Raw genomic sequence first — 22498 nt, 5'->3', positions numbered from 1 at the left:
TCCCCGCATTGATGACAGATTCCACTAACTTCCGCACAACTGACGTTAGACTGACAGGTCTCTAGTTGCCTGGTTTCTCTCTCCCTCCCTTCTTAAATAATGGAATGTCATTTGCAATTTTCCAATCCAACGGCACAATTGCAGAATCAAGAGTGATTTGACAAATTATGATGAACGCATCTGCAATTTCCTCACCTGTTTATTTTAATATCTTGGGATGGAAACCATCAGGCCCTGGAGATTTGACTCTCTTAAGTCCCGTTATTTTCTCCATTACTATTTTTTACTTATATTAAATTTGATTTATTTTTCGATTTCCTTGTACTGGTGGTATTTTATTCTCTTCCTTTGCTATGAAGATGGATACAAAGTATACTTATTTAACACATTTGCCATTTCCTTATGTCACTTACAGGTTAGTTGCTGATCTGTCATTTTAGGTTGCTAGTTAACTACTGGGTTTTTTGGCCTATATTTGATTCTGCAAAGTTCAGTTTGACTGCACAGAAAAAGATTTTGCTGGTGTTGCATCGTTGTTGGCTACATCATAAACAGTTTGACTGCAATCATGGGTGGTCTGGTAGGACTGACTTCGGGGCTGAAGAGTGAGGTGGAGCAGCAAGGATGACAATGGAGAACAGGAGTAGATGCCACAAGAGGGAGGAGGACGGCACTGCACAGGATGCCATATTCACAGTGGATATTCAGAAAGCACTTCTCCTACGTAAACTTCACTGAGGAGCAATGCATGACTGCAGAGAATACCCTCTATACCCTTAGTGATCAAATCTCCTATTATTACAACCTTTCTATTCTGCTCCCCCCCCCCCCAACAATGAACTGCCTCCTGCTCCACAGTGTCTTGGTTAGCATTCTGGTTGACCTTCCCACAGCCTTTCTTCTTATCCTCACAGGTAATATGTAGATCGTAGTTGTTGGACAGGACCAGATTCTGTCGTTCCTCCTTCTCTGTCTTTACTATGATCCCCTACCGTGTTGACTGTCAGTCACACACTCCTCTGTTTAAATTCCCTCCTGACCTCTCCTGTGATGTCCTGCCACCGCTCGGTTCCCCGCACTGTTTAAATTCCCTCCTGACCTCTCCTGTGATGTCCTGCCACCGCTCGGTTCCCAGCACTGTTTAAATTCCCTCCTGACCTCTCCTGTGATGTCCTGCCACCGCTCGGTTCCCAGCACTGTTTAAATTCCCTCCTGACCTCTCCTGTGATGTCCTGCCACCGCTCGGTTCCCAGCACTGTTTAAATTCCCTCCTGGCCTCTCCCGTGATGTCCTGCCACCCCGCGGGGTCCTCGCAATGTTTAAATTCCCTCCACGCCTCTCCCATGATGTTCTGCCACCGCTTGGGATCCCTGCACTGCTTAAGTTCACTCCAGGTCTCTCCCATGATATCCTGCCACCACGCGGGGTCCTCGCACTGTTTAAATTCACTCCAGGCCTCTCCTGCGATGCTCTGCTGGGAAGTAATTATATTTTTCCTGAATTTTCACCTGAACTTTTTCCTCTCAAAAAATCAGATTTGACCAAGAACAGTACTTAACAATCTGAATCTCCCGTCACAAATGTTATAGTTTCTTGATTTGTTTTGTCATTATGCATTTTATGGATCCTGCAACCTTTCACATTATCCCTCAAGTAAATGTTATTTTATGAAATCAAATATGTAAAAATAGAATAGCTTAATGAATTTGGTTGTTTTAATAAAACGCTCAGCTATTTCAACCTAAAGAACGGATGCCATATCTTTAAGAGAATTCTACCACCTAATTCTGTTCACCAACATATTAAAAGCGCCAACACTATTATCATATTATGGCTCTAATAAATTTCTGTTATTAAATACGGGTCACTACCCTTCTGATCGTGTAATTCATCAAGGCACAGCTGCCTATGATGAAATTAGTAACTGTGCGATTCTATAAAAATTGGATACTTCTAGGTCCTTTTGTTGACATGACAGCTTTGGTCAATTGTCATTTAATAATAAACAAGAGATATTGAGATTGATTTCTAGAACATATACAGTGGGAAATTACATTCTCTATGTATGTTTGTGTATTAGATCACGGGAGATGAAGAGGGATAAATCGATAGTGATACAGAGATAACAATTGGAATTTTAAAAAATTCTTCAAGATGTGAGGATTGATTCAACTAAGAAGAATGTTATCAGGAACTGGTATAAATATTGTTAAATTCAAAGGAGCTTAATGAATACCCATGTCTTGCTACAAAATATTCCAAAGAATCAGTGACAATTTGAAAATCCTGCAGAGGAGCTTAAGCATTTTACCAGTCTAGTATGGAAAATTAATTAAAAGGATTTAATATCCTTTGAAATGTGTTAATCAGATGAGCTGATGTATGACATGATTTTTCATTTCAAACTCATCATTTACATATTAGATATTATTTTATTGTACTGAAAATGTACAATAGTTCTTTATTTACAAAACTGATTCTTAATTATAAAAGATGCATTCCTAGTGTGATTGCTTCTTTCTATATTTACAAATGTTTGATTTGTGCGTAATAACATTAATGTGAAAACAGATATCAATTTTGGTTTTATTAAATCCACATGCTTCAAAATTAAATTGATATTCATATTGACTAATTTATCATTAGATTTGGATGGATATTTTTAAATGCTTGTAGCATCTAACTAATCATATCCCTGATTATTAGGTCTGAACATAAGTCAAACTATTACAAAAAATATAGGATTAACTTTATGCCTTGTCATTCAGTCTATTTGTGTGGATGTTTTGTTTAGACGGTGAAGGCTAATTATGTTGTTGAAGGCACTGGTTTGTAAGTTGTTCCCAAGTGTGAGGAGAGATAATTAATATTACACCATTGAAAAGATACAATGGGACCAGTTTTCCTCAGCCTTGCACCCAAATGCCACCCAAAAATGGCTTTTCTGATGTCTGCACCCAAAGAGATTGCAGCAATATAAATTACAAAGGGCTTTGCACACAGATTTTCTCTAAAGCACTGGGTGCAGATGAGGTGCCAATTTGCCCCAATGGAAACTTGGTGCTGCTGTTTCCTGAGTTGCCATTTCAGTGCCAACTGTCTTAAGGGATAGGCTGGCATAGTCAAGAAGGGTCTTTATTTATTTATTTTGACTGAATAAACAATGGTTTTGTTGCTTCTATACTGGTTGCAGAATGTGGTTAGTTTTTTTACACTTAGTGATAAAAATGGTATTCAGTACTGTGCTACCCCCCTCCCCACCACACCCCCTTTAGGATATGTCTCATTTAGAGGCAAACAAGGGTAAACAACTTACAACCACAAGCCCTTTAATAGCCCCTGAAGTTATTCACCTGGGCCTCTCCTGAGCTACTAATAACTGTTACCCAGCCAGAGAGTAGGAATTTCCCCTCCCTTTGACCTTACTCCTGCTTCATGCCATCTGGAATAAAAAAAGAAGCCTCACATTCAAGCCAGCACTTATCTCCTATTCCTGCACCAACATTCCTCATACCTGCACTTGTTGCCCTGTTCCTCCACCTACTGCTTGACACCACAGTGCCACCCTCTTACCAGCTCCATTCAAGGAAGGCTGCAGAGGTGCCCAAACTGCTGCCCGATGTGCTGTTGCCATCTTTAGTGATGGCACAGCAGCACAAATTCGTTCAAAGGGGACAGAACCTTTAAGTTATCACGAAGACCACTGATATGCAAATCACAGCTGTATATATTAAGTTAAAAAGTTACTACAATTCATCAGAAGCAGGCACTATAAAAATTCTGCCACATTACCTTTAAATTTGGAAGATCTTCTGGGTCTCTCAAGGGGCTTCCATTTGACCCACTCCTCTAACATTACTGCAGCCTTTAAGGCCAAGCCAGCATCAGAACTTCCTCTAATTATCTTCATTGAACCCAATAGAATACCTCCAGCAGCGCCTGAAGTCTGCTTCACCTTTCAAACGATGAAACCGATAAATAGTCTGTAGGATCAAAACATATGCAAAATAAACATCTCGTGTATCTCAGCATCACTTCATGTATTTCTGCCAGCTTGCACTAAGGAACATGAGATTCATAAACTACTTTAAAATGCAGTTCCTGACTACTAGCAGCAGAGAATATACCTTTCATATTCTAAATATCTAATCACAACTGGATTTTTCATTCTTTCAATGTGTAAATTTAAATCATCCAATTGAAGGGCCAAATTTTAATAAAATTTACTGTCAGGTTAAGATATTACAGGATACACAGAAAATTACCGTCAATTTTTGAATCTATTAAAGATAATTTGAATATTGATAGACAAAACGACATTGTTCTGTTTCAGTTTAGTTCCGACTGTAAATGCATCTATAGCAAAATATGATCCTAAAATCCATTAACGTATGGCATTAATTGGACAATCTTACTCTGAGTGTAGAAAGTATAGGATATGAATATAGAATGATTGTTCCAAACTATGACACAATTCTGAGATTTTCACTATGCTACCTTAAAAAAGCACTGCACATAGTAGTTTTGCATATGTGTGTTATAGCCTCAATGCAGAAGTTTGAGGAGAACCTAGATCCCGGACCAGCCAGTAACAGCCGGCTTTCAAAATTCCTCTGCAGAGCTTCCATGAGGAGAGGGAAAGCGTATTATGAGGAAAAAGATGTGAGGGTCGATTTTCAATTGCCAACTGCTGCTTCTCACCAGAAAAACAGGTGGCGCGCAGTTTAAAATCTGGGGGGAGGGGTTGCAACTCCATTGACGCCCAAGCTCCATCTGATTCAATTTTCCGGCAGGCCTGTAAATGGGCTAGCAGCCTGCCTGCGTGAAACAGGCGAGAGGCTGCTTAAATATGCAAATTGGACCCTTTGCCAATATGGGTAGAAGTTCAAGATTCAGAGTTTATATTTCTTAAACTTATTACTGTTAAAGTTAAAAGCAATAAATTTACAATGCTTGAAGTGATCAGTGATAGAATGATATTGTGTCGATCGTGTTATTATTCTATTCTTCATTTTTTGTGAGGCAATTTATCAGATGAGAATATCCAAATATTCATTTAATTCTGCACATCCCATAATATTACATTTGTTCTCAATGGTAATAGGAAACTTGGTTCTAATTCTCATCGCTTTGTTGTACTGTTGAATTTGAAATTACAATTAAGCCCAAGGCCAAAAATAATCATTACAGTAGCGAAAGACTTCAGAAGAACAATTTTGCAGCTATGAGAAGAGTTCATTTGTCCTTTGGGTGTGATGTTAAACCGAGGCATCTTCTGCTTGTTCAGGTAGATGCTGAAGACCTGTTGGCTAAAAATCCGTGGCCATCCTGTGCACTCCTGTTGTAACTTCAGTGGGAGTGAACCGGAAAGGTGGAATTTGAGAAAGAAAGAATTGCATTTATATAGCGCCTTTCATGACCTCATGACTTCCCAAAGTGCTTTACAGCCAATGAAGTGCTTTTGAAGTGTAGTCACTGTCGTAATGTAAGAAATGTGGCAGCCAACTTGCGCACAGCAAGGTCCCACAGACAGAAATGAGGTATTGACCAGCTAATCTGTTTTAGTGATGTTGGTTGAGGGATAAATATTGGCCAGGAATCCGGGGAGAACTCCCCTGCTCTTTTTCCGGATATTCCAATCTTAGGATGCAGCCTAGACCACTGAGGATTTTTTCAAAGGTAGGATTATTTTGCCCTCTTACAAAGAGGCTGATCGATAGTTAAAATTTTCACTCTGGGCTGGTCTTGGCACCCCTCCAAGTGGGTAAACTTAATCTGGGATTCCTAGCCTCATCTCAACAGGCCCTAGATGTGACCCCAGTGGCACAGGTTCCCACTGAAGGCATGTAAAGTAAGGGACTGACCCTGCAACTTTTTGCAGGGTCAGCACTGGAGATCCTGGCCGAACACATCCCACCATTTACCCTGGGATGAGCCTCTCCCCTCCCCCCCACCCCCCCACTTCCCCATTCACGGCTGCCCCATATCAATAAAAAGGATTTAAGTGGGAGCTGATACTATAAAATAAATCAACAGAAAAGGAATATATTGAAGACAGTTTTAGGAGACTGGAAAGGAAGTGCATTGCAATAAATAGAATGAGAAACATAGCGAAACAAGACCACAGTGGCTGAAAAGGGAGGTAAAAAATAAGGAGGTAGTAAAGGCCAAGCAGAAGTATTTTAAAAGACGCAAGGAAACAAAAAGTAATGAGCCCTGCAATCATACTAGTAAATCAATCAGTATGGTCAAGAATATTTTACGAGGCACTGTCTAAATTCACCTAAAGAGCACAGAGATCATTAAGAATAGTCATTAGGTATTGTCGTGCCTCACTAATGTACTGGAATTCATTGAAGAGGAAACTAAATTCAAAGAGAAGGACAATCCAGTGAATATTATCAACTTGCATTTTAAGAAATCATTTGATAAGCTTCTATATTTGTGGCCTATAAAGAAAAATAAGGCTTTGCAATAAATAGCAAATAGGCTAATTGGATTGAAAGCAGTTTATGGAATAAGAACATAAGAAATAGGAGCAGGAGTAGGCCACACAGCCTCTCGAGCCTGCTCCGCCATTCAATAAGATCATGGCTGATCTTTTACCTCAACTCCACTTTCCCGCTCTATCCCCTTATCCCTTGATTCTCTTATGGAAAGCTGAAAGTTATAATAAATGGAAAGGTTTTGGTTAGGAATAATGACTAGTGGGGGGGTTAAATTGGACTAGGCCAATAATCGGGCACGGGTAGCACAGCGCATCCTGCGCAAGCAGATCGAAACATTCATCCGACCTGAGTACTTACCTGATAGCAGCGTTAAAAACCAGGCCTGACACGAGGGGCCTGATATTAGGAGGGAGGCAGGTTGGCAGCGGGGGGTCGACTGGGCGTGTGGGTAACGCGCGCAGTGAATTCGGGGTGCTCCGCACGCAATCGCAGCCTAATTGAAGGGACTTACATTGGCTTCCGGGTTTCCCGTCCTAGACTTGCGCAGCGGGCGCACTGCGCACCCGCATCACAGGCTGTCAGCAGGAGGAGCCCTATTTAAAGGGGTAGTCCTCCAATGCTCCTCCTGCAGCAAACAACCAATTTTGGATCATGGAGCGGGCCAGAGGCAAGGCTGCTCCAAGGTTTTCGGACTCCTCACTCCAGGTGCTGCTCAATGGGGTGAGGAGTAGGAGGGAAATCTTTTTCCCATCGGATGGGAGGAAGTGCCCTCCCTCCACCACCAAGAAGGCCTGGCTGGAGGTGGCCGAGGAGGTCACCAGCAGTGGCAATGTGTCCAGAACCTGGGTGTAATGCAGGAAGAGATTTAATGACCTAACCAGGTCAGCCAAAGCGAGTATACTTACGCATTCTCACACACTCTGTCTTCCACATCACCTCCACCACCACACAACCCCTTCTGCACTGCCACCACAATGGTCTCGCATCACTCCTCACATCCAGGCAATGACCATCTCCAACAAGAGAGAGTCTAACCACCTCCCCTTGACATTCAACGCCATTACCATCGCCGAATCCCCCACCATCAACATCCTGGGGGTCACCATTGACCAGAAACTTAACTGGACCAGCCATATAAATACTGTGGCTACGAGAGCAGGTCAGAGGCTGGGTATTCTGCGGCGAGTGACTCACCTCCTGACTCCCCAAAGCCTTTCCACCATCTACAAGGCACAAGTCAGGAGTGTGATGGAATACTCTCCAATTGCCTGGATGAGTGCAGCTCCAACAACACTCAAGAAGCTCGACACCATCCAAGATAAAGCAGCCCGCTTGATTGGCACCCCATCCACCACACTAAACATTCACTCCCTTCACCACCGGCGCACAGTGGCTGCAGTGTGTACCATCCACAGGATGCACTGCAGCAACTTGCCAAGGCTTCTTCGACAGCACCTCCCAAACCCGCGACCTTTACCACCTAGAAGGACAAGGGCAGGAGGCACATGGGAACAACACCACCTGCACGTTCCCCTCCAAGTCACACACCATCCCGACTTGGAAATATATCGCCGTTCCTTCATCGTCGCTGGGTCAAAATCCTGGAACTCCCTTCCTAACAGCACTGTGGGAGAACCGTCACCACACGGACTGCAGCGGTTCAAGAAGGCGGCTCACCACCACCTTCTCGAGGGCAATTAGGGATGGGCAATAAATGCTGGCCTCACCAGCGACGCCCACATCCCGTGAACGAATAAAAAAAAACTATCATCCTCACCTTGTCTGCCATACTCACCGCCCCAGTTCCCATTCGAACACTACCACACAACCCAATCCTCATACAATCTCATGGCTATGTCTCACATGCACCCTCCCATGCATCTCCCTCACGCTCAACCCCACCCACACCAATGCATGCAGCTGGTCACCATGCAACCATCACTCAATCACGCCTCTGTGTTTTGCCTTGATAGGAAAAGAGATGCCAGAATGCCTGGGAGAGGGCAAGGACCGGAGGGGGCCTGCCACACCAAGTGGCATTAACAGATGCGGAGCAGCAGGCACTCGAGATAAGCCGCACGCTGGAGTGCCTGTCCGTGGCAGATGCCGAGACTGGGATTGCGCAAACGGCTGGTGACAGAAAGCTAACACTCAGCACTCATGATAACGAATGATCTTATCATCACTTGGCATCTGCAGCACCTCAACATCTGTCCGCATGCTTAATATTGCTTTCTGTTCTCTTGCAGGGCCATCTGCGAGCACCGTGACCATGGAGGGCGATTCCTCAGAGGACCTGCCGGCCTCTGAGGGTCCATCGTCACATCTGAGTCAGCCATCCACCAGCGCAGATACATACACCTCGGTGGGTCCCCGTCCTCACTTAGTTGGGCTTGCACATGGTGAGTCACCACGCACATGTGAGCACGAGCAGACCCTGGTGGCAGGGGCGGCCGTGGAGAGTCAGGGTCGGTGGGAGTATTCTTCTCCAGGCTCTGCTCAGCTGGACCCAGATGCTGAACCCTGGGGGCCAGCCGTGAAAAGGAGAGTCATCGAGGGGCTGCAGCACATTGCTGAGGTTCTGGAACAGTTACCACATGCACTCTCCACAATCGCGCAGAGGATGGAAGAGTCCAACTCCTGCATGCGTGGAATATTGTCACAGGGACGTAAAGGCATCTCTGAGATAGTGTCGCGGGTAGGTGCAGGAATGTCTGCGATGGAGGAAAGGCTAGCCTCCATCGAGTGTCAAGCACGGCTCAACAATGAGTCCATTCAGGCCCTGAAATCGGCTGTTTGGATTCAGAGTGAGCAACATTCTGCCGCCTTAAACAGGCTGACAGATACGTTACAACTGGCCTGCCAAGGCTTCACACAAGTCCTCCAAACTGTCGTTCAGCAGGGTGGAAGGAGTGATGTGGGCCTGGGCCACGAGAGGGATGATGGTGGAAGGGGACATGGAAGTGGGGACGCCACTCAAAGCGCTCACACGTCTCACCCGTTGCCCCCCCCTCAACCAGTACCCACAATGCTGCCCCCTCTCCAGGTGGCCGAGTCTGCCTCTGCACAGGTGCAGGTGGAGCAGTCTTTGGAGGGGCCCTCACGGGCACTGAAACCCAGAGGGCGTCCGCGCAAAGCATCTCATCGATCAGGGCATGGACAAGAGCGACCTGCCACTACCTCTGCTGAAGCCACAGTGGTAGCACCACGTAGGGGTTCCCGTAAACGTAAGGCGAAGGTTTTGTGAGCACAACGGGGATGCACAAGGGTGTTTGACGATTTGTCATGTTTTTTATTTATATTTGTTTTCTTCCACATTCACAATAAATCTTATTATTATCACCACTACTGCCACGTCTTGCCCATTCTTGACTGGCTTGTGGAATAGGTCCCTTTCATGAGGTTCACCATGAACACGCACACTTGATGCCACCCATTGGGTCATTCTACAGTGGGTGTAGGTGTAGTTGCACCACTGTTTTGTGCTGGGGGCAGGGGAGGGGGCTGGTGCGGCCGCTCCTCTGTCCAGGTGATGTGGACTGGACTCTTCACACAGTCTGATGTTAGGAGAACCGTTCACATATCACTAACTCCCTGGCCTCACAAGCAGCCAGGTGAGCCGCTGTTCTGCCCATGGGTTGTTTCTCCTCCTTGTCCTCGTCCTCCTCGTCCTCCTCCTCCTCGGCCTCCTCCTCATCCACAATATGGGTGGCAGGTGTGGATGGGGTCTCCTCCAGCGGCACCCCTCTCTGTTGTGCCATGTTGTGCAGGGCTCAACAGACGACTATAATTCGTCCCACTCTGTCTGGTGCGTATTGAAGCGCTCCCCCAGAATGATCAAGGCACCTGAAGCGTATCTTGAGCAGCCCTATAGCCTGCTGAATTGTAGACCTGGTAGCGATGTGGCTCTCGTTATATCGATGCTGTGACTCGGTGCTGGGGTTCCTCAGAGGTGTCATAAGCCACGTGTGCAGGAGATATCCCTTGTCCCCGAGGAGCCAGCCCTTGCGGGTGTTGGGTGAGTGGAAGAGGGGCAGCACGGTGGACTCCCTGAGGATGAAGGAATCGTGGCAGCTGCCAGGGAATCTGGCGCACACGTGAAGGAATCTCTTGCGGTGGTCACAGATGAGCTGAGTGTTGATGGAGTGATAGCCCTTCCTGTTGATGAACAGTCCTGGCTCGTGTGAAGGTGCTCGTGTTGCTATATGGGTGCAATCGATTATACCCCGCACCCGTGGGAAGCCAGCCACAGCATGGGATCCCACTGCCCTCTCCATCTGGCTGAGGTCATCCATGGGGAAGTTGATAGTGTGCGAGGCCCTGCAGAAAAAGCCATCGGTGACCTGCCTTATGCACTTGTGTGCAGACGACTGAGAGACCCCGGTGATGTCCCCGGTGGCACCCTGGAAGGATCCGGAGGCGAAGAAGTTGAGGGCAGTGGTGACTTCGACAGCGACAGGTAAGAAGATGCTACTTGGGCCAGCCGGGAGCAGCTCGTCATTAAGGAGGCTGCAGATGTCCGCGACTACCTGGTTACTGACTCTGAGCCTCCATATGCACTGCTCCTCAGAGAGGTCCAGGAAGCTGAGCCTCAGTCTGTAGACCCTGTGGCGAGAGTAGTGCCTTCTGCGACGCATCTCTCTCTGTGGTTGCCCTCCCTCCTGCAGTGCAGGTGCATGTGTCACAGCACTGTGTTGTGGAGCTCCACGTGTCAGAGGTTTTCGGCGTGGTCGGCGAGGCTGGTGATGCTGTTCGTCCTCCAAGGAGGTCATGACTGCAGCTACGGTGGCCCCCATCCGGAAGATGTACGTTTGAGGGGGTTCGCAAGGTAGGTAAATGTGTCTGGACAGCGGGGTTGAGGTTCCAAGTTGGTGAATTTTAGTGTTAGGAGGAGGGTGGTGCAGGCCAAACTTTGTCCAAAGTGACAGAGTGGCCTCCTGCAATGACTGAGGGTCTCCCCCCACCACATCTGTCAAATGGACCTTTGCAGCTCCTACAGGCTGGTGGCTGCAACAGTTTCAACTGGGAGTGTTTCCCCCGGTATGGGAAACAGTCTCAGTTGAGTTGAAAATCCCACCCCTCCTAAAATATCATGTTAATCAGGTCTGCAAACGACCTGAAATACCAACTTAATTAGTTTAAGTGGCATTCCACCGGCTTTAATTGCCGGCGGGAGTCCCGCATGCGGGGGCTGCGCGCGAATCTATGCGTGTTACTGGGGAACCCGGAAGTGGGCGTGTTGGAGCCGGGCTCCGGACCCGCCCCAGGAATCCCCGATTTTTGGAGCCACCCCGCCACGAACCCGCCGGCTCAGAGGTCCGAAAATCGAGCCTAAGCATTCAAGGAAATGCGCACATTCCACCAGCAGGGGGAGCCCGAATCTTTTAGAATCATAAAAGTTTACAACATGGAAACAGGCCCTTCGGCCCAACATGTCCATGTCGCCCAGTTTATACCACTAAGCTAGTCCCAATTGCCTGCACTTGGCCCATATCCCTCTGTACCCATCATACCCATGTAACTGTCCAAATGCTTTTTAAAAGACAAAATTGTACCCGCCTCCACTACTGCCTCTGGCAGCTCGTTCCAGACACTCACCACCCTTTGAGTGAAAAAATTGCCCCGCTGGACCTTTTGTATCTCTCCCCTCTCACTTTAAATCTATGCCCCCTCGTTATAGACTCCCCTGCCTTTGGGAAAAGATTTTGACTATCTACGTTATCTATGCCCCTCATTATTTTATAGACTTCTATAAGATCACCCCTAAACCTCCTACTCTCCAGGGAAAAAAGTCTCAGTCTATCCAACCTCTCCCTATAAGTCAAACCATCAAGTCCCGGTAGCATCCTAGTAAATCTTTTCTGCACTCTTTCCAGTTTAATAATATCCTTTCTATAATAGGGTGACCAGAACTGTACACAGTATTCCAAGTGTGGCCTTACTAATGTCTTGTACAACTTCAACAAGACATCCCAACTCCTGTATTCAATGTTCTGACCAATGAAACCAAGCATGCTGAATGCCTTCTTCACCACCCTATCCACCTGTGACTCCACTTTCAAGGAGCTATGAATCTGTACTCCTAGATCTCTTTGTTCTATAACTCTCCCCAACGCCCTACCATTAACGGAGTAGGTCCTGGCCCGATTAGATCTACCAAAATGCATCACCTCACATTTATCTAAATTAAACTTCATCTGCCATTCATCGGCCCACTGACCCAATTTATCAAGATCCCGTTGCAATCCTAGATAACCTTCTTCACTGTCCACAATGCCACCAATCTTGGTGTCATCTGCAAACTTACCAACCATGCCTCCTAAATTTTTTTTTTTTGTTATTCGTTCACGGGATGTGGGCGTCGCTGGCAAGGCCGGCATTTATTGCCCATCCCGAGCGAGATTTTTTTACAACTGAGTGACTTGCTAGGCTATTTCAGAGGGCAATTAAGAATCAACCACATTGCTGTGGGTCTGGAGTCACATATAGGCCAGACCGGGTAAGGACGGCAGGTTTCCTTCCCTAAAGGACATTAGTGAACCAGATGGGTTTTTACGACAATCCGGTAGTTTCATGGCTATCATTACTGATACTAGTATTTTAATTCCAGATTTTTATTTAATTAATTGAATTTAAATTCGCCAGCCGCCGTGGCGGGATTTGAACTCGTGACTCTGGATTTTAGTCCAGGCCTCTGGATTACTAGCCCAGTAACATAACCACTACGCTACCGTACCCTCATCCAAATCATTAATATAAATAACAAATAACAGCGGACCCAGCACCGATCCCTGAGGCACACCGCTGGTCACAGGCCTTCAGTTTGAAAAACAACCGTCGACAACCACCCTCTGTCTTCTGTCGTCAATCCAATTTTGTATCCAATTGGCTACCTCACCTTGGATCCCGTGAGATTTAACCTTATGTAACAACCTACCATGTGGTACCTTGTCAAAGGCTTTGCTAAAGTCCATGTAGACCACGTCTACTGCACAGCCCTCGTCTATCTTCTTGGTTACCCCTTCAAAAAACTCAATCAAATTCGTGAGACATGATTTTCCTCTCACTAAACCATGCTGACTGTTCCTAATCAGTCCCTGCCTCTCCAAATGCCTGTAGATCCTGTCTCTCAGAATACACTCTAACAACTTACCCACTACAGATGTCAGGCTCACCGGTCTGTAGTTCCCAGACTTTTCCCTGCCGTCCTTCTTAAACAAAGGCACAACATTTGCTACCCTCCACTCTTCAGGCACCTCACCTGTCGCTGTCGATGATTCAAATATCTCTGCTAGGGGACCCGCAATTTCCTCCCTAACCTCCAATAACGTCCTGGGATACATTTCATCAGGTCCCCGAGATTTATCGACCTTGATGCGCGTTAAGACTTCCAGCACCTCCCTCTCTGTAATATGTACACTCCTCAAGACATCACTATTTATTTCCCCAAGTTCCCTAACATCCATACCTTTCTCAACCGTAAATACCGATGTGAAATATTCATTTAGGATCTCACCCATCTCTTGTGGTTCCGCACATAGATGACCTTGTTGATCCTTAAGAGGCCCTACTCTCTCCCTAGTTACTCTTTTGCCCTTTATTTATTTGTAGAAGCTCTTTGGATTCTCCTTTGCCTTATCTGCCAAAGCAATCTCATGTCCCCTTTTTGCCCTCCTGATTTCTCTCTTAACTCTGCTCCGGCAATCTCTATACTCTTCAAGGGATCCACTTGATCCCAGCTGCCTATGCATGTCATATGCCTCCTTCTTCTTTTTGACTAGCGCCTCAATCTCCCGAGTCATCCAAGGTTCCCTACTTCTACCAGCCTTGCCCTTCACTTTATAAGGAATGTGCTTACCCTGAACCCTGGTTAACACACTTTTGAAAGCCTCCCACTTACCAGACGTCCCTTTGCCTGCCAACAGACTCTCCCAATCAACTTCTGAAAGTTCCTGTCTAATACCATCAAAATTGGCCTTTCCCCAATTTAGAATTTTAACTTTTGGGCCAGACCTATCATTCTCCATAGCTATCTTAAAACTAATGGAATTATGATCACTGGTCCCAAAGTGATCCCTCACTAACACTTCTGTCACCTGCCCTTCCTTATTTCCCAAGAGGAGGTCAACTTTTGCCCCCTTTCTAGTCGGGCCATCCACATACTGAATGAGAAATTCCTCCTGAATACACTCAACAAATTTCTCTCCATCCAAGCCCCTAATGCTATGGCTGTCCCAGTCAATGTTGGGAAAGTTAAAGTCCCCTACTATTACCACCCTATTTTTCTTGCAGCTGTCTGTAATCTCCTTACATATTTGCTCCTCAATTTCCCGTTGACCATTTGGGGGTCTGTAGTACAATCCTATCAAAGTGATCTCGCCCTTCTTATTTTTCTGTTATACTCATATAGACTCAGTGGGCGAACCCTCGGATATATCCCCTCTTACTACTGCCGTGATGTTTTCCCTAATCAAGAACGCAACTCCCCCTCCTCTCTTACCTCCTGCTCTATCTTTCCTATAGCATCTGTACCCTGGAACATTGAGCTGCCAGTCCTGCCCCTCCCTTAGCCATGTTTCAGTAATAGCTATAACATCCCAGTCCCATGTACCCATCCATGCCCTGAGTTCATCTGCCTTGCCCATCAGACTTCTTGCATTGAAATAAATGCAGTTTAATCGAGACTTCCCTTGGTCTTTGCCCTGCTTTCTCAGACCATCTGTCCGGTCATGTTTTGTACACTCTCCCTTACTGCCTTTTGTTTCTGTCACCACTTTACTTCCCACTGACTTCCTGCATCGGTTCCCATCCCCCTGCCACATTAGTTTAAACCTTCCCCAACAGCACTAGCAAACACTCCCCCTGGGACATTGGTTCCAGTCCTGCCCAGATGCAGACCGTCCAATTTGTACTGGTCTCACCTCCCCCAGAACCGGTTCCAATGGCCCAGGAATTTGAATCCCTCCCTCTTGCACCATCTCTCAAGCCATGTATTCATCCTAGCTATCCTGTCATTCCTACTCTGACTAGCCCGTGGCACTGGTAGCAATCCTGAGATTATTACCTTTGAGGTCCTACTTTTTAGTTTAACTCCTAACTCCCTAAATTCAGCTTGTAGGACCTCATCCCGTTTTTTACCTATATCGTTGGTACCTATATGCACCACGACAACTGGCTGTTCACCCTCCCCCTCCAGAATGTCCTGCAGCCGCTCTGAGACATCCCTGACCCTTGCACCAGGGAGGCAACATACCATCCTTGAGTCTCGGTTGCGTCCGCAGAAACGCCTGTCTATTCCCCTTACATTCGAGTCCCCTATCACTATAGCTCTGCCACTCTTTTTCCTGCCCTCCTGTGCAGCAGAGCCAGCCACGGTGCCATGAACCTGGCCGCTGTCACCTTCCCCAGGTGAGCTATCTCCCCCAACATATCCAAAACGGTATACCTGTTTGAGAGGGGGATGGCCACAGGGGACCCCTGCACTACCTGCCTGCACCTCTTACTCTTCCTGGTGGTCACCCATTCACTTCCTGCCTGTATACCCTTTACCTGCGGTGTGACCAACTCGCTAAACGTGCTATCCACGAGTTTCTCTGCATCGCGGCTGCCCCACAGTGAATCCACCCGCAGCTCCAGCTCCGAGATACGATCGGTCAGTAGCTGCAGGTGGACACACTTCCTGCACACATGGTCGGCAGGGACACTGGTAGTGTCCATGACTTCTCACATCTTGCAGGAGGGGCATATCACGGGTGCGAGGTCTGCTGCCATGACTTGCCTTAGCTTAGTTACCCCTTTTAAATTACGTTGAAATTAGAAAATGTTAACTGTACTAGGGACCTAGGTTCACTAAAAAAACCACTACCTGCTATAAAACCTGCAGACCTTCCCTTTCTTATTACTATACTTACAGTAAAATGGTAGAAATACTCACCTGAACCTACTCACCAATCAGCTGCCTCCCCTGTGCCGCGTCACTTTCTGACTGGTGACGTCACACCGAACTCTGCCGCTGGTCTCAGAGTGTCGGTCTCAGAGTGAGCCTCGCCTTTTATACCTCCGATCCGATCCGATCCCGCTCCGGTCTCTGGTCTCGGTGATTCTCCCGCTCTCGGGCCTCGCCTTTTATACCTCCGATCCGATCCCGCTCCGGTCTCTGGTCTCGGTGATTCTCCCGCTCTCGGGCCTCGCCTTTTATACCTCCGATCCGATCCCGCTCCGGTCTCTGGTCTCGGTGATTCTCCCGCTCTCGGGCCCTGCCTTTTATACCTCCGATCCGATCCCACAGGGATCCCGCAGGGAGGATGTCTCTTAAAATCTCTTAAAGGTAGCCAGTACCTGTTATTTGCTGAAAATAACTGTCTGCTGTCTGCATGGAGTCTGAACGGTGATCAGACATTGCACACGTAAAACACAGATGCAGCTCCCGTCACTATGATTACAAACTGATGAGTTATGTTAATACAGTGAATAAAGGTTGCGCACTACTAAATCCCACATCCTCCAATCTGCATGCCAGACCTCACCAATCTGCCAATCTAAGTTTGTACCAGGCCTGCAAGAGTGCGTGCACCAAGGTTCTCTAATGATGCACTGGAGACCTTTCTTCAAAATTTTTTTTATTCGTTCACGGGATGTGGGCGTCGCTGGCAAGACCAGCATTTATTGCCCATCCCTAATTGCCCTTGAGAAGGTGGTGGTGAGCCGCCTTCTTGAACCGCTGCAGTCCGTGTGGTGACGGTTCTCCCACAGTGCTGTTAGGAAGGGAGTTCCAGGATTTTGACCCAGCGACAATGAAGGAACGGCGATATATTTCCAAGTCGGGATGGTGTGTGACTTGGAGGGGAACGTGTGGGTGGTGTTGTTCCCATGTTCCTGCTGCTCTTGTCCTTCTAGGTGGTAGAGGTTGCGGGTTTGGGAGGTGCTGTCGAAGAAGCCTTGGCGAGTTGCTGCAGTGCATCCTGTGGATGGTACACACTGCAGCCACAGTGCGCCGGTGGTGAAGGGAGTGAATGTTTAGTGTGGTGGATGGGGTGCCAATCAAGCGGGCTGCTTTATCTTGGATGGTGTCGAGCTTCTTGAGTGTTGTTGGAGCTGCACTCATCCAGCCAAGTGGAGAGTATTCCATCACACTCCTGACTTGTGCCTTGTAGATGGTGGAAAGGCTTTGGGGAGTCAGGAGGTGAGACACTCGCCGCAGAATACCCAGCCTCTGACCTGCTCTCGTAGCCACAGTATTTATATGGCTGGTCCAGTTAAGTTTCTGGTCAATGGTGACCCCCAGGATGTTGATGGTGGGGGATTCGGTGATGGTAATGCCGTTGAATGTCAGGGGGAGGTGGTTAGACTCTCTCTTGTTGGAGATGGTCATTGCCTGGCACTTATCTGGCGCGAATGTTACTTGCCACTTATGAGGCCAAGCCTGGATGTTGTCCAGGTCTTGCTGCATGCGGGCTCGGGCTGCTTCATTATTTGAGGGGTTGCGAATGGAACTGAACACTGTGCAGTCATCAGCGAACATCCCCATTTCTGACCTTATGATGGAGGGAAGGTCATTGATGAAGCAGCTGAAGATGGTTGGGCCTAGGACACTGCCCTGAGGAACTCCTGCAGCAATGTCCTGGGGCTGAGATGATTGGCCTCCAACAACCACTACCATCTTCCTTTGTGCTAAGTATGACTCCAGCCACTGGAGTGTTTTCCCCCTGATTCCCATTGACTTCAATTTTACTGGGGCTCCTTGGTGCCACACTCGGTCAAATGCTGCCTTGATGTCAAGGGCAGTCACTCTCACCTCACCTCTGGAATTCAGCTCTTTTGTCCATGTTTGGACCAACGCTGTAATGAGGTCTGGAGCCGAGTGGTCCTGGCGGAACCCAAACTGAGCATCGGTGAGCAGGTTATTGGTGAGTAAGTGCCGCTTGATAGCACTGTCGACGACACCTTCCATCACTTTGCTGATGATTGAGAGTAGACTGATGGGGCGGTAATTGGCCGGATTGAATTTGTCCAGCTTTTTGTGGACAGGACATACCTGGGCAATTTTCCACATTGTCAGGTAGATGCCAGTGTTGTATCTGTACTGGAACAGCTTGGCTGGAGGCACAGCTAGTTCTGGAGCACAAGTCTTCAGCACTACAGCTAGGATGTTGTCGGGGCCCAGAGCCTTTGCTGTATCCAGTGCACTCAGCCGTTTCTTGATATCACGTGGAGTGAATCGAATTGGCCGAAGACTGGCTTCCGTGATGGTGGAGATATCGGGAGGAGGCCGAGATGGATCATCCACTCGGCACTTCCGGCTGAAGATGGTTGCAAACGCTTCAGCCTTGTCTTTTGCACTCACGTGCTGGACTCCGCCATCATTGAGAATGGGGATGTTTGCAGAGCCTCCTCCTCCCGTTAGTTGTTTAATTGTCCACCACCATTCACGACTGGATGTGGCAGGACTGCAGAGCTTTGATCTGATCCGTTGGTTGTGGAATCGCTTAGCTCTGTCTATAGCATGTTGCTTCCGCTGTTTAGCATGCATGTTGTCCTGAGTTGTAGCTTCAGCCAGGTTGGCACCTCATTTTTCGTTACGCCTGCTGCTGCTCCTGGCATGTTCTTCTACACTCCTCATTGAACCAGGGTTGATCCCCTGGCTTGTTGGTAATGGTAGAGTGAGGAATATGCCGGGCCATGAGGTTGCAGATTGTGGTGGAATACAATTCTGCTGCTGATGGCCCACAGCGCCTCATGGATGCCCAGTTTTGAGCTGCTAGATCCGTTATGAATCTATCCCATTTAGTACGGTGGTGGTGCCACACAACACGTTGGATGGTGTCCTCACTGCGAAGACGTGACTTCATCTCCACGAGGACTGTGCGGTGGTCACTCCTACCAATACTGTCATGGACAGATGCATTTGCGACAGGTAGATTGGTGAGGACGAGGTCAAGTTAGTTTTTCCCCTCGTGTTGGTTCGCTCACCACCATGCCGCAGGCCCAGTCTAGCAGCTATGTCCTTCAGGACTCCGCCAGCTCGGTCAGTGGTGGTGCTACCGAGCCACTCTTGGTGATGGACATTGAAGTCCCCCACCCAGAGTACATTTTGTGCCCTTGCTACCCTCAGTGCATCCTCCAAGTGGTGCTCAACATGGAGGAGGACTGATTCATCAGCAGGAGGTTTCCTTGCCCATGTTTGACCTGATGCCATGAGATTTCATGGGGTCCAGAGTCAATGTTGAGGACTCCCAGGGCCACTCCCTCCTGTATCGCCACTGTATCACTGTACCGCCACCTCTGGTGGGTCTGTCCTGCCAGTGGGACAGGACATACCCAGGGATGGTGATGGAAGAGTCTGGGACGTTGGCTGAAAGGTATGATTCTGTGAGTATGGCTATGTCAGGCTGTTGCTTGACTAGTCTGTGGGACAGCTCTCCCAATTTTGGCACATGTCCCCAGATGTTAGTAAGGAGGACCTTGCAGGGTCGACTGGGCTTGGTGTTTTGCCGTTGTCGTGTCCGGTGCCTCGTGGTCCGTCCGGTTTTATTCTTATTGTGACTTTTCGTAGCGAGATTTTACAACTAATTGGCTTGCTAGGCCATTTCAGAGGGCAATTAAGAATCAACCACATTGCTGTGGGTCTGGAGTCACATATCGGCCAGACCGGGTCAGGACGGCAGGTTTCTTTCCCTAAAGGACATTAGTGAACCAGATGGGTTTTTACGACAATCCGGTCGTTTCGTGGTGACCATTACTGATACTCGTATTTTAATTCCAGATTTTATTTAATTAATTGAATTTAATTAATTAATTGAATTTAAATTCGCCAGCTACCGTGGCAGGATTTGAACTCATGACTCTGGATTTTAGTCCAGGCCTCTGGATTACTAGTCCAGTAACTTAACCACTATGCTACTGTACCCTTGGTGTATGAGGTGGACAGAAGGAGGGATTTCCTATATCCGCAGGGGGGCAAGAGGCCCTTCAGACATATGCTCAAAAGGCAGTGGAAGGCAGCGGGGGATGAAGTCAATGCCAGGCACATAGCACCATGAACATGGATACAGTGCAGGAAGAAGTTCAATGCTTTGCCATGAGTGGTCAAGGTGAGTGAGATCAACTGTCAAGTAGCATCTCCTACCAACTGCACCACTAGCAGCATCCACGGCTCCACGCACTAAACCCCCCAACACCCACCTACCAACAAACTCTTTTCACCATTACTCAACTCTGCCAATCAGATGCTTCCTCTCACCCTTACACATTACCACTGTTGCAAGCTGCGCACCCACAACTCACAGGCCATACACACTGGCAGCATTCAACCATGACAGGCACATCACCCAGACACATGTCCCACTTTCTTGCAGGAGAAGACGGCGCATAACAGGAGGCAGCAAGTGGCAGTGGCATTTAGCCTCTCAAGCCTGTTCCGCCATTCAATGAGATCATTGTTGATCTGTGACCTAACTCCATATACCTGTCTTAGCTCCATATCCCTTAACGCCCTTGGTTCACAGAAATCTATCAATCTCAGATTTAAAATTCACAATTGAGCTAGCATCAACTGCAATTTGCAGAAGAGCGTTCTAAACTTCTCCCACCTTTTGCGTATAGAAGCATTTCCTAACTTCACTCCTGCATGTCCTGGCTCTAAATGTTAGGCTATGTCCCTGCGTCCTAGTATTCAAGTATAGGAGACCTCCAAAAACAGGTACAAATGCATCAGCAGCCAGAAGCAATAATCCAGCAACTAACCTGTAAATCCTGCATGGTCACTTTAAATAGCGCCAGTGGGGGGTCCTCCTGGCACTCTAAGACATGTTCAGATGGTCGCAGTTAAGACTGCGTTGAGTGGAGCCTTATGTCCCAAAATTGTGTCTATCACTTTAAATCAGCGTTGCACATTGATTCATTATTTGCGCACGAGCTACTACCTTCACCATAATGGTGTCCAGCAGACACGTCACACCAGAAACATGCATCCGCAGCCAAGACGCCATCTTGACACTTCGAGAGGTCACATAGCGCCAAAACAACGAGCGCTAGACGGCCCAATTTCTAGCCCGTGGTGTTCTGCAGGGATTTGCTCTGGATCACTTACTGTTCACACTTTTTATTGGTATATTCTAAAAGTTTGATCATAACAGCAAGCTGTGTGGCCTTATGATAAGTATAAGAAAGACCAGTGGCATTCAAAGAGAATTGGACCAATTAGTGGATGGTAAAGAATGATAGATGAATTTAAAATAAATGTTAGTTAACACATACATTGAAATATGAAACATGTACACAATGCCCAACAGCAAAGGGGGGAATAATTGGGGCATTATTATTAATCATACACTGACTGTACCTAGTTAATGTGAACCTATTATAAAAAAGATTGGTCATTTACAGGGACACAGTTCAAGGGCATTTAAATGAAAGTTGGAAAAAGTTACTCTAGTCTAAATCAACAGAAAAGGAATAAATTGAAGACAGTTTTAAAGGCTATGGAAAGGAAGTGTATGGCAATTAATAGAATGAGAAACATAGCGAGACAAGACCACAGGGACAGTTTAGATGAAAGATCATCGACCTGAAACGTTAATTCTGTTTCTTTCTCCACAGATGTTGCCTGATCCGCTGAGTATTTCCAACATTTTCTGTTTTTATTTCAGATTTCCAGCATCCGCAGTATTTTGCTTTTGACTCTATTCTAATCTTGTGTTGACCATTGACAAAGCCACATTTAAAAAATTGTACTTAGTTTGAGCACTTTAACTTGAAAAGAACATTAATATGTTCAAAAAGTTAGTGAGTGTGACAGTGGTGATGCTGGAACTTAACAACTTATGCAGAGAGACAGGAGTGAAAGAAGGCATGATCTGGGAGTTTAGAATGATGATAGAAATGATTAATGCAGCTGCAAGCAAATTACTTAACTGGGACTAAGAGCACACAACTAAAGGATACAAATATAAAATTAATAAGCATCAAACAAGATTTAAAATTAGGAAGGTTTTTTTCCCCTACAGAATAGTGTATATATGGAATAGACTGCTAGCTAAACGAGTTAATAC

The 22498-nt window shown here is 46.9% G+C and overlaps 2 long non-coding RNA genes across 2 annotated transcripts in view; one reads left to right on the top strand and one right to left on the bottom strand.

Annotated features, from left to right (window-relative positions):
• The window catches only part of LOC137313104 (uncharacterized), a 52161-nt gene extending 50045 nt beyond the window's left edge, over window positions 1–2116 (top strand). The window contains exon 3 of the long non-coding RNA XR_010960987.1: window positions 2081–2116. This is a non-coding gene — a long non-coding RNA (uncharacterized lncRNA). The remainder of the gene's footprint in view (window positions 1–2080) is intronic.
• LOC137313109 (uncharacterized) overlaps window positions 1–22498 on the bottom strand; it is a 123397-nt gene that overhangs the window by 892 nt on the left and 100007 nt on the right. The window contains exon 2 of the long non-coding RNA XR_010960989.1: window positions 3793–3983. This is a non-coding gene — a long non-coding RNA (uncharacterized lncRNA). The remainder of the gene's footprint in view (window positions 1–3792; window positions 3984–22498) is intronic.

Source organism: Heptranchias perlo, chromosome 3 (genome assembly GCF_035084215.1).
Source record: "Heptranchias perlo isolate sHepPer1 chromosome 3, sHepPer1.hap1, whole genome shotgun sequence".
NCBI lineage: Eukaryota > Metazoa > Chordata > Chondrichthyes > Hexanchiformes > Hexanchidae > Heptranchias > Heptranchias perlo.
Note: the sequence above shows the minus strand (reverse complement) of the source record. Positions and strands in the feature narration are given on the sequence as shown.